Genomic DNA, 10,480 nt, shown 5'->3' with positions numbered 1-10,480 from the left:
GAAAATCATGGGGCTGGGGTTGTGGCTCAGTGGTAGAGTGCTCACCTAGCATGTGTGAGGCCCTGAGTTCGATCCTCAGCACCACATATAAATAAATAAATAAATAAATAAATAAATAAAATAAAGTTGTTGTGTCAACTTACAACAAAAAAAAAAGATTTTAAAAAAAGTTAAAAGATTACTATATTTTACCAAATTAACAGATTATAAGGAAAATTAGATTATCATCTAAATACACATAGAAAAGTATATTATAATTCAACCATCATTCTTCATTCAAAATGAAATTTTTGAAAATTATTAGGCTAAAATTTTAACCTTAAAGTCCAAACTCTGATCATTTGAAAATAAAGAAAAAGGGCATTAAATCTTCAGGTAGAGATAAGAAATTAGACATCAAAAAGTAATAATTCTAAATTCCAGGAAAATAAAAAAATTCTATCGATGTTATATGAAAGCTTATAGATTATAAAATTATGAAAGCCTATAGAATCAGGAAATGGTAAATTTATGTTCCTATACTTGACCAGTATACTGAATGATAGAGCTTTAGCAGGTACTGAAAAAAGCAAAGTTCCCATGCAATAAGGAAAAAAAAGGAATAGAAGATATAATAATTGAAAAAAATATTAATTTTTGCAGGTGACATAAAAATACAATAGAATAAAAAATTTAAATTAAACAAAACTAAACTGAAAAGCTGCCAGGCACAAAATAAATTATAAAAAAAAATCAATAGCACCCAGTCATTACTTTCATCTTTAAAACAAGAAAAAAGGTGTACTGAAAATCACCAATTCTTCTTAGATCTATCAGAGAACTGAAATCACACTGCAATCTGCTACCAGAAAATTGGAGAGACAGGCAAATACAGAAAATCGTAGATTATCAGGAACAGAAACCTGCCAGTGAAAATACCAGTAGAAACTGGTATGATGAAACTGTAAATGATGAATTGCAAGCAACTCTGAGTGGATAAGCTTGAGAGTTAAAACATGTCTAGGAGCCTCACCACATTCTTAGAGTGAGCACTAAGGAAAAATGAGAGACTTTCAGGAAGGAAGGAAGAATAATAACAATTTGGAGATATGCCTAGAGAATTCTGTTCACCTTAACAAAAGCCTGTCCTCAAGGAAGCCTAACTGCCTTAGGTTAGTTGGTTAGTTAGTGCCTAACCAAGTTGGAGTAGGGAAAATACTCAACTCCAGTCTCTTATATTCTTCCATATGAAAGAGGAAAATACCCAATTTAAGAGTCCTCTAGTATTCCTTCTCATCAAAGGGGAATAAAAGGCTGAAAAGCACTTGTGAAAGTCACAGCCCTGGAGAGACAAGCACACTAAAAGACTGAGACCTAGGTTTAGGACTACATGATAGTCCTCCACACACAACATACCACTACATTAATAGGCTGCTATATATGAAAAGGAGACTATGGATGAAAGAACTAGAAACCTAAAACCCAATCTAAGACAGTGCCTCTAAGGAAACTCAAAGATAACCAGGGAGTTAACAAAAGTACCCTAAAGAAAATTTTTGACACCTAAAGCTACGGCAAACAATAAACACAATCTAACTTCTAGCCAGGTAATATAAAACCTCACACCAATAGCCTGTTTACCACAGTTCATTTTACCTAAAACATCATGTCTGACTTTTGATGAAAAATTGCAAGGCATATTAAAGAAAAAAATCTGAAAAGAAAGTGGGAGAAAAAGGACATTATGACCAGATTGAGATATAATGAAAAATTTGGAATTATCAAACCAAGAATTTAAGTAACTGTGGTCAATGTGAGAAAACTTCTAATGGAAAAGGGGACCATATGCAAGAATGAGACATGGGTAATCGTAAGAAGGAGAGACATAGAAATCCTAAGAGAGAATCAAAAATGCTATAAATATAAAATATTGTAACAGTAATGAAAAATGCCTTTGGTGAGCTAATCAGTAGACATAACACAGCTGAAAAATAATTAGTAGCTTTAATATATATCAGTATAAACTTCTAAAACTGAAAAAAGGAGAAAAAAACAAACTGAAAAGAATTTTCAGGAACTGTGGAATGATTACAAAAATGTATAACATACATGAAATGGGAATAAGAAGAAGAAAGGAACAGAATAAATATTTAAAGTAATAATACCTAAAAATTTTCCCAAGTGAATGAAAGACATTAAACCATGGATCCAAGTAACTCAAAGAACACCAAGCACAATAAAGAACTATAAATAGGTATATCACATTAAAACTTGAGAAAGTAAAGATAAAGACAAGGTCTTGAAAAAATATAAATTAAAAAAATATTACCTATAGAAAAATAAGGACAAGAATTACATCAGACTCTCTTCAGGAACCATGGAAGCAAAAAGAGAATGAAGTAGACATTTTTCCCACATTTTTTAATTGGTACATTATAGTTGTACATAATGATGGAATTCGTTGTTATATATTTGTATATGCACATGATATTGAAGTGAACTCTTAAAATGCTGAAAGACAGCCCAGTGTTGTGGCATATGGCTGTAATTCCAGTGATGCCGAGGGCTGAAGCAGGAAGATTTCAAACTAGAGGACAGCTTCAGCAACTTAGGGATACTCTCAGTGATTTAGTGAGACCTTATCTCAAAATAAAAAATAAAAAGGAATGGGGATGTAGTTCAGTGGTAAAGCACCCCTGTGTTTAATCTCCAGTACCAATAAATTTTTTTAATGGTTGAAAGAAAAACCACCATCAAATTCTGTTCCCAGAGGGGAGGGGATGGGGGATAGTAGAGGATAGGAAAGGCAGCAGAATACAACAGACACTAGTATAGCAATATGTAAAACAGTGGATGTGTAACCGATGTGATGCTGCAATCTGTATACGGGGTAAAAATGGGAGTTCATAACCCACTTGAATCAAAGTGTGAAATATGATATGTCAAGAACTATGTAATGTTTTGAACAACCAACAATAAAAATTAAAGGAAAAAAATAAAAAATAAAAGATAATAAATTAAAAAAAATCTGTTCCCAGAAAAATTCAAAAGTAAAAGAGAAATAGAAAATTTTTTAGAAAAACAATCAAGGAAATTTTTCTCTGGAAGACCTGCTTTGTAAGAAATGTGGTAGCATCCTTCAAGATATACCCCCATGACTCTTGCCTCCTGGTATATATACCATTGTATGAACCTTATTCTCAGTTCACAGGTCTTCAGATCAAGTAGAACTTTACTTGAGAAATTACACCCAAGGAGCCTCATCTGCCCCTAAACATAATTTATATGAGAATCTATACTTCAATCTAATGCTATAATGGAATGAAACTTTGGGAAGCCTTGTTAGAAGGATAAGTAGATTATATATGTGGGAAGAACAGTAATTACTGGTAGCCAGAGGACTGACTGAGATAACCAGCCTCCAAGAGGGCCCCCCAATCACACTTACTTACTTATATAGTCCTCTACCACAGTTAGGTAAGATTATTTGTACAACTAGGTTATTTCAGGAATGTTGGAGTGTGACTTCCAAGGCTAGGTTATAAATGGCATTGCAGCCTCTACCTTACTCACTTACTCTAGGAAATGTCAGCTGCCATGTTGTGAGAATACTAGTTTCTCTATCAAAAGATTCATGTGGTAAGAAGTGATGACACTGCAATGGCCAGTGTCATTTTGCCAGCCATGTGAGTGAGCATCTTGGAGAAGGATCTTCCAGCTCCAGTCAGGCCATCAAATGACTGTAGACCCAACTGACATCTTTACTGCAATCACATGAGAGACCTCAACTCAGCACAAGGAAGCTAAGGTGCATCTGAATTCCTGACTCACAAAAGTTGAGAGATAATAAATGTTGTTTTAAGCCACTAAGTCATGGCATAATTAGTTATCTATTGCTACATAACTAAATTATCTAATAATCTAAATTATATGAAATAAAGGTTTATAAACATTGATCTAATTTTGAAGAAGATTAGTAAATCTTAGCTATAACAGAATACCTGAGGCTGAGAAATTTATAAAAGATAAAGGTTTATTTTGACTCATAGTCCAAAAATTAGTCAGCCACATCTACTGAGGTTTCAGGCTGCCTCAACTCTTGACAGAAATACAGATAGATGGAAAACAGAAGAGAAAGAGGTTGTATGTGGAAGAAATAAAACATGAGGACAGCCTTATTTATGACTACCCACTCTCACAATAACTAATCCAGACCTGAAAGAGTGATAACCCACTCTGGTAAGAAAGGAATTGATCCCTCTTAATGATCTAATCACCTCTTAAAGGTCCCACCTACCAACACCACCATAGTGGCAAATTTCAACTTAGGTTTCAAAGAAGGCAAACCATATTTAAACCACAGCAAAAGCCCAATGGCAAATAACTGTAGAAACAAAGGAAATGCACTATTAATTAGAGGAAACATCAATTGCAATAATACCTTAACATTCATCAGGTTGATAAAAATTAAAATACAAATAATACCAACTGGAGGTGAGAAAATGAAAAAATAATGATTCTTATCTTCTATTGTCAGAAGTATAACTGAAACAACATTATGGGAAAAAAAATAGTGGTATTTAATGAATTCAATATACACCCTACCTTGGCCTCCCAACAATCACATACTCAGACATAAGTATCAGAGAAACCAGCACACAAATCAAAAGCCAACTTTACATGAGGATATTTATGATAATGTTATTTTGTAGTTACAGAAATTTGAAAGCAACTTTAGGTGTCAATCACTAGAACAGAAAAGTTAATACAATGAATGCTTAATTTGAAATATTATAATCCAGTTAGAAACAATACAGTAGATGTGTATACCATAATAAAATAGATATTAAAAATATAGTGCTCCATTTAAAAAGCAGGAAACAAAGTAAGATCTGTAAAAACAACTTTTTTATAATATACACAAAACTTATGTATATTTTACACACACACACAGACATACAAATTATTTTACCAGAATATATAACAAATGTGTTAAAGTAAAAGCTTTTGAATTTAAGAGACAGGGAATAGAATATAGATAGTAAAAATAAAAATATAGTACAATAGCAGGCCAAGGATCAATGATGATAGAGTATTATCCATTGAGAAGAATTATTCACTCAGTTCTATACCTGAATTTCAAATGAAAGAAACAAAAACAAAAACTACTACTACTAATAAGGAAACCTATCAATGAAATTCGCCATATTAACAGATTAAGAAATAAAGTAATGAGTATAAAAGAGGAAAGACATTTGATATTTTGAACTACCCATTCATGATTTTTTTCCCTAGAACTAGAGTGTGAACCTGGGGCCTGATGCATGTTAGGCAAGCACCTTCACTGAGCCATATTTCTAACTGAAAATTTCCTTTCTATTTTGTTTTGAGACAAGATCTTGCTAAATTGCCTAGGCTGTACTCAAACCAGTAATCCTCCTACTTGGAGATTCCCAAGTAGCTGGGACTACAGAACGGCACCACAGTACCTAGTTTAATTAGCCTGAAAGTTGTTTTTGTTTTGTTTTGTTTTGTTTGTGTGTGTGTGTTTTGTTTTTGTTTTTAACAGTGCTGAGGATCAAATCTAGGGCCTTATGCATGCTAAACAAGTGTTCTACAGAATAAGCTACTCCTCCAGATCAATCCATGATTTTTTTAAGAAAAGAAAAACTTATCATACTGGGATATTTAAAGGAATTTTAATCAGATTACCAAGACAATACTATACCAAGCATTATAATATCAAGGAAACATTAGAAGATTTCCCATTAAAGTTAGGTATTCCACAAGATGCGGGGAGCACTATTATTAATCTGTATTACACTGATGGCCTTAACCAATATAAAAAGATAAGATAATAAATCAAAAGTATGACTATTATAGAGTAACAAATCCAATTAGTTGGAAGCCATAATTATCTTCATAGAAAATACTAAAAGATGCAACCAAACAATATGAATATGAAAATTTCCATGTATGAAACTTAATAGTGTCCTTATTTATAAGTAAGTCTTTTAGAAATTGTAATTTTTTAATATTTATTTTTTAGTTTTAAGTGGACACAATACCTTTATTTTATATTTATGTGGTACTGAGGATGGAACTCAGTGCCTCAAGCATATTAGGCAACCACTCTACCACTGAGCCACAACCCCAGCCCAGAAATTATAATTTATAAAATTCACATTCACTTAGGAACAAAACATAAAGTACCTAAAAAAAAAAAAGATCTAACTCAAAATGCATAATTGATAGAGAAAAACTATGAAATATCACTGAAGACCATTCAAAAAGATCTGAAGGAGAAACGTATCATATTCATATATTAAAATACCCAATATGTTTTAAACCATAATGTTTTAGCCTTTTGAATTTTTTTAAGTATTTGAATTTTGATTATTAATACATATGAGAGCATAATAAAAAATAATTTAAGGACTGGACTAGTGACTCTGTGATAGAGCACTTGCCTAGCATGTGTGAAGCACTGGGTTCAATTCTCAGCACCACATACAAATAAATAAAATATAGGTCCATTGACAACTAAAAAATATTTTTTAAAAAATAATTTACAGGCTAGAGTTGTAGCTCAGTGATACAGCACTTGCCTCATACTTGTGAGGCACTGGGTTCAATTCCCAGCACCACACATAAATAAGCAAATAAAATAAAGGTCCATCAACACTAAAAAAAATATTTTTTAAAATAATAATAGTAATAATTTAAATCACACACAAGTTTGTGACAGTAAGAAGCAGGTATTTTCCAGACCAAAAAAAAAGAGGGGAAAAAAAACATATCAACAACTCAACAACAAAGAAATGGGCAAAAGCACACAAACAATCAATTTTATAGAGGAAAAATTAAAAGACCAAAAAATGTAGAAAAAAAATGTCTCAATCTTGAAGGTACCAAAACTGCAGATAAAAAAGATACTATTTCCACCAAATTATATCTATTAACTTTTACTTAGTAAAAATGGGAGGAAATAGGACTTTCTTCTGGAGGCAACTTGGCTATATTTAGTAAGATTTAAAAACATGCATGTTACTTACAGGTATATTCCTACATATGTTTGTGTTCCAGGATATGTAAAGAAAGACATTCCCTGTAGAAATGTTTTTCAGAGTGAAAACTGGAAAAATCTAAGCATCCAGAAGTAGGGGACTGGGTAGACTTCTGTACAATAGCTAAAAGAAATAATATCAATATTTAATCTATATTAAACAAATTTAAAATATATAACATTAAGAAAAATTCAGAATGATATAATGTACATAAATTAAAACAAACTGTACTATATTTGTTTGTAAGCATAAATAAGTATTTGAAAAATTGGTTAGGCAGGAGGCACATCAAACACTTCATAGAGGAAGATTTGGGTGGTGGACAGAAAGGTAAATGAGACTGAGGGTGTTGACTTTGTTACCTATGTCTTAAGTTTAAACCATAATGTTTTAGCCCTTGAAAAAAAACTGATATGATTTTTTTAATTGTTATATCAGGAGAATGAGAGTGTTTTGTTATACTGTCCTTTGTATTCTCCCAGATTTTTTAAATTTCTTAAAATGTAAAATAAAAATCTAATTTCAGGCCCATTAAATAAATTTACAGATATTTTCAAAATATAAACTTGAATTACGGACATCAAGTGTTGTACCCACGTATCTTGGTTTAGCTCTGCATGCATACAGAGGTATACTATATAGAAAAAGTGGGGGAAATAGTCTATGACATGACTAACCAAGATTACTGTACACTTACTTTGACAGGCAATGAAACCTGCAGATGCCTGAGCAAGTTGTAATACAGTTTGAGCCATACTTTTAGGAATATTCATCTTGAAAGCCCGTGTAAAGAAAGCTAAAATTGAGAGATAATTTGGGATCTATTAGAGTCTAGAGAAGAACAGATTAATATAAATAAATTTCTCTAGCTTTATTATCACATCCAAGCATCAAAGGTACTTGAAAAACGTTGACTAAGTATAAGATATTTTAATTCTTAGCTCCTCAGTGGATATATTCTCATTTTGAAAATTAATTAGCCTCTGTATTTACATTGTCAATAGATATTTTAAGTCAGTTAGATATGAATGTGATGTTGCTATTTTATACATGACCCAAATAGGAGGGATTTTAACCCATAGTACTTACAAAAGTAATATCTTTTGCTGTCAGACTGAGAAATTTGTAACTATAATAAAAACAAAAATTACTGAACTAAGTAAGCTTATTAGACAGCAGGCACTGTGGTAGAAACTTGCCACATATTTTCTCATTAAATCTTCATTTCTTGGACATCATTATCCAAAAGTACGTGTATGAAGACATGAACTGGGTGTCAACACAATTTATATACAAACAGAGATATGAAAAATTGTGCTCTATATGTGTAATAAGAATTGTAATGCATTCCGCAGTTGTGTGTTTTAAAAAATAAAATCGATTACATAAATAAAATAAATAAATCTTTATTTCATCACTACAAGACAGACATTATTCTGAATGCACACCTAACTGATAAGGAAACTGAGGTTCAGTGAAGATGTGAAATAACTTGCCAACTCTCAGACTAAAGCTAGAAAACAATGATGCTGAGATGCAAACCAAATTCTGATTCCAGCTCCTATGCTCTTTCCATGACTGTCTTAACCTCTCCTAATCAACATCATTATTTAGCTAGCTCATTAAAAAAAAAACTGAGTTCCAAGAGGCATGGATGTTGACAAGACTATTAAAATATCTTTACTTTTTAGAAATATGAATGTTATGGTTTGGATCTGGAATATTCCTAAAAGCTCATGAGTTGGAAGCATGGTTCCCAATGCAGCAAGTTTCAGAGGTAGAGCTTTTAGGTCTGTGAGGTGCACTAGACTAATACTGCTTACCTCACAGGATTGCTTTATTAATGGAGATACATTTATTGATATAACTCATTAATTATGATTAAATATGATAAAGCATTTAGCAAAGTGTCTGGCATATAGTTTGTATTAAGCAAAATATGAAAATATGAGAAGCTAATTTTTTTGTATTTCATAAAAGTATTATTAGTGATAGAGTTCAAGTTTTTAATGAGAAACTCAAAATCTCTATAACCTTCTATAGCACAGGAAAAATACATTCTTCTTATTTAATATACAATCATGGAGCATCCACAATCTCAATTTCAAAGGTATCTACAAAAACATTCTCTTCATTAAATTATAGTATGAGAATCATCTACTAGCTCAACTGAACACCGCAGAAATCATTTGAAATGCTTAAATAGGGAGAGATATATGATGAGACACATGGTTTTAATTTTATAGCAATTAATATATTTTTAGGTTAGCCTGACATCTAGTGGAATAACTACATCATTCAAAAAATTTAAAATACACCCTTTAAAAGAAAAGAAACCTAATAATATGCTATTAAGTAAAAGACTAATAGCAGATATGTTTAACATAGAAAAGAAAAACCAATTTGAGTATTGTCTATGTATTAGGCACTAGACTGAAATCTTCCACAAATGACTTCTCTCAATCATTCATTCAAATTAAGTATTATCTACTATGTGCTAAGCATGTATTACACAAAATTTTTTAAAGCAGATAACTTTTGGAGTTATAGACTAGCAGGGATTAAGCTATTAAATAAATTATTATATAAATGAATATAATTATAAATTGTGTTTATAACTATAATGGATTTATAAGAGAATCCTCAATTTAGTTTGTTTAGTAGGAGTTTTGGAAGGCCTCTCTGAAGAACTTGTAAAGAATAAGTAAAAAAGGAGTTTTTAGGCCAAGGGAATAGAATACTTAAAGTTCTTAAGGTGGTAAAAGGCTTGTTGCCTGAAGGAATTGAAAGAAACACCTTGTGGCTATGATTATAAGCAAGGAAAACAATTGTGCTTGATGAGTTTAGAGAGGTAGATAAGAGCCAGAACAAACAGAACTGTGCAAGATTTGGCCACGTTAAGCATTGAAGGTTTTGTGGAAATCATTTGAAATGCTTAAATAGGGAGAGATATATGATGAGACACATGGTTTTAAAAGAACATCGCAGCTCCTAAAATAAAATGAAATGGAGGAAAATAAGTTTAAATGTAGGGAGAAAAATTAGGCTTAAGTTGTATTTTGAGCCATGCACAGGGCACACGCCCATAATCCCAGTGACACATGAGACTAAAGCAGGAGGATAGCAAGTTCAAGGCCAGCCTCAGCAATTTCACAAGACCTGTCTCAAAAAAGCCTGGCAGGGGGCTGGGGATGTGGCTCAAGCGGTAGCGCGCTGGCATGAGTGCCACAGCACCACATACAAACAAAGATGTTGTGTCCGCCGATAACTAAAAAATAAATATTAAAATTCATTCTCTCTCTCTCTCTCTCTCTCAAAAAAAAAAAAAAAAAGCCTGGCAGGGTTGGGGGTGAGAGGAGTGAGGATAACTCAGTGGTAAAGCACCCCTGGATTCAAACCCCAGTACAAAAAAAGAAAAGATGTATCTTGAAAAT

Source organism: Marmota marmota, unplaced genomic scaffold, assembly GCF_001458135.2.
Source record: "Marmota marmota marmota unplaced genomic scaffold, marMar, whole genome shotgun sequence".
NCBI lineage: Eukaryota > Metazoa > Chordata > Mammalia > Rodentia > Sciuridae > Marmota > Marmota marmota.
The sequence above is the reverse complement of the archived record's forward strand: the minus strand, read 5'-3'. Positions refer to the sequence as shown.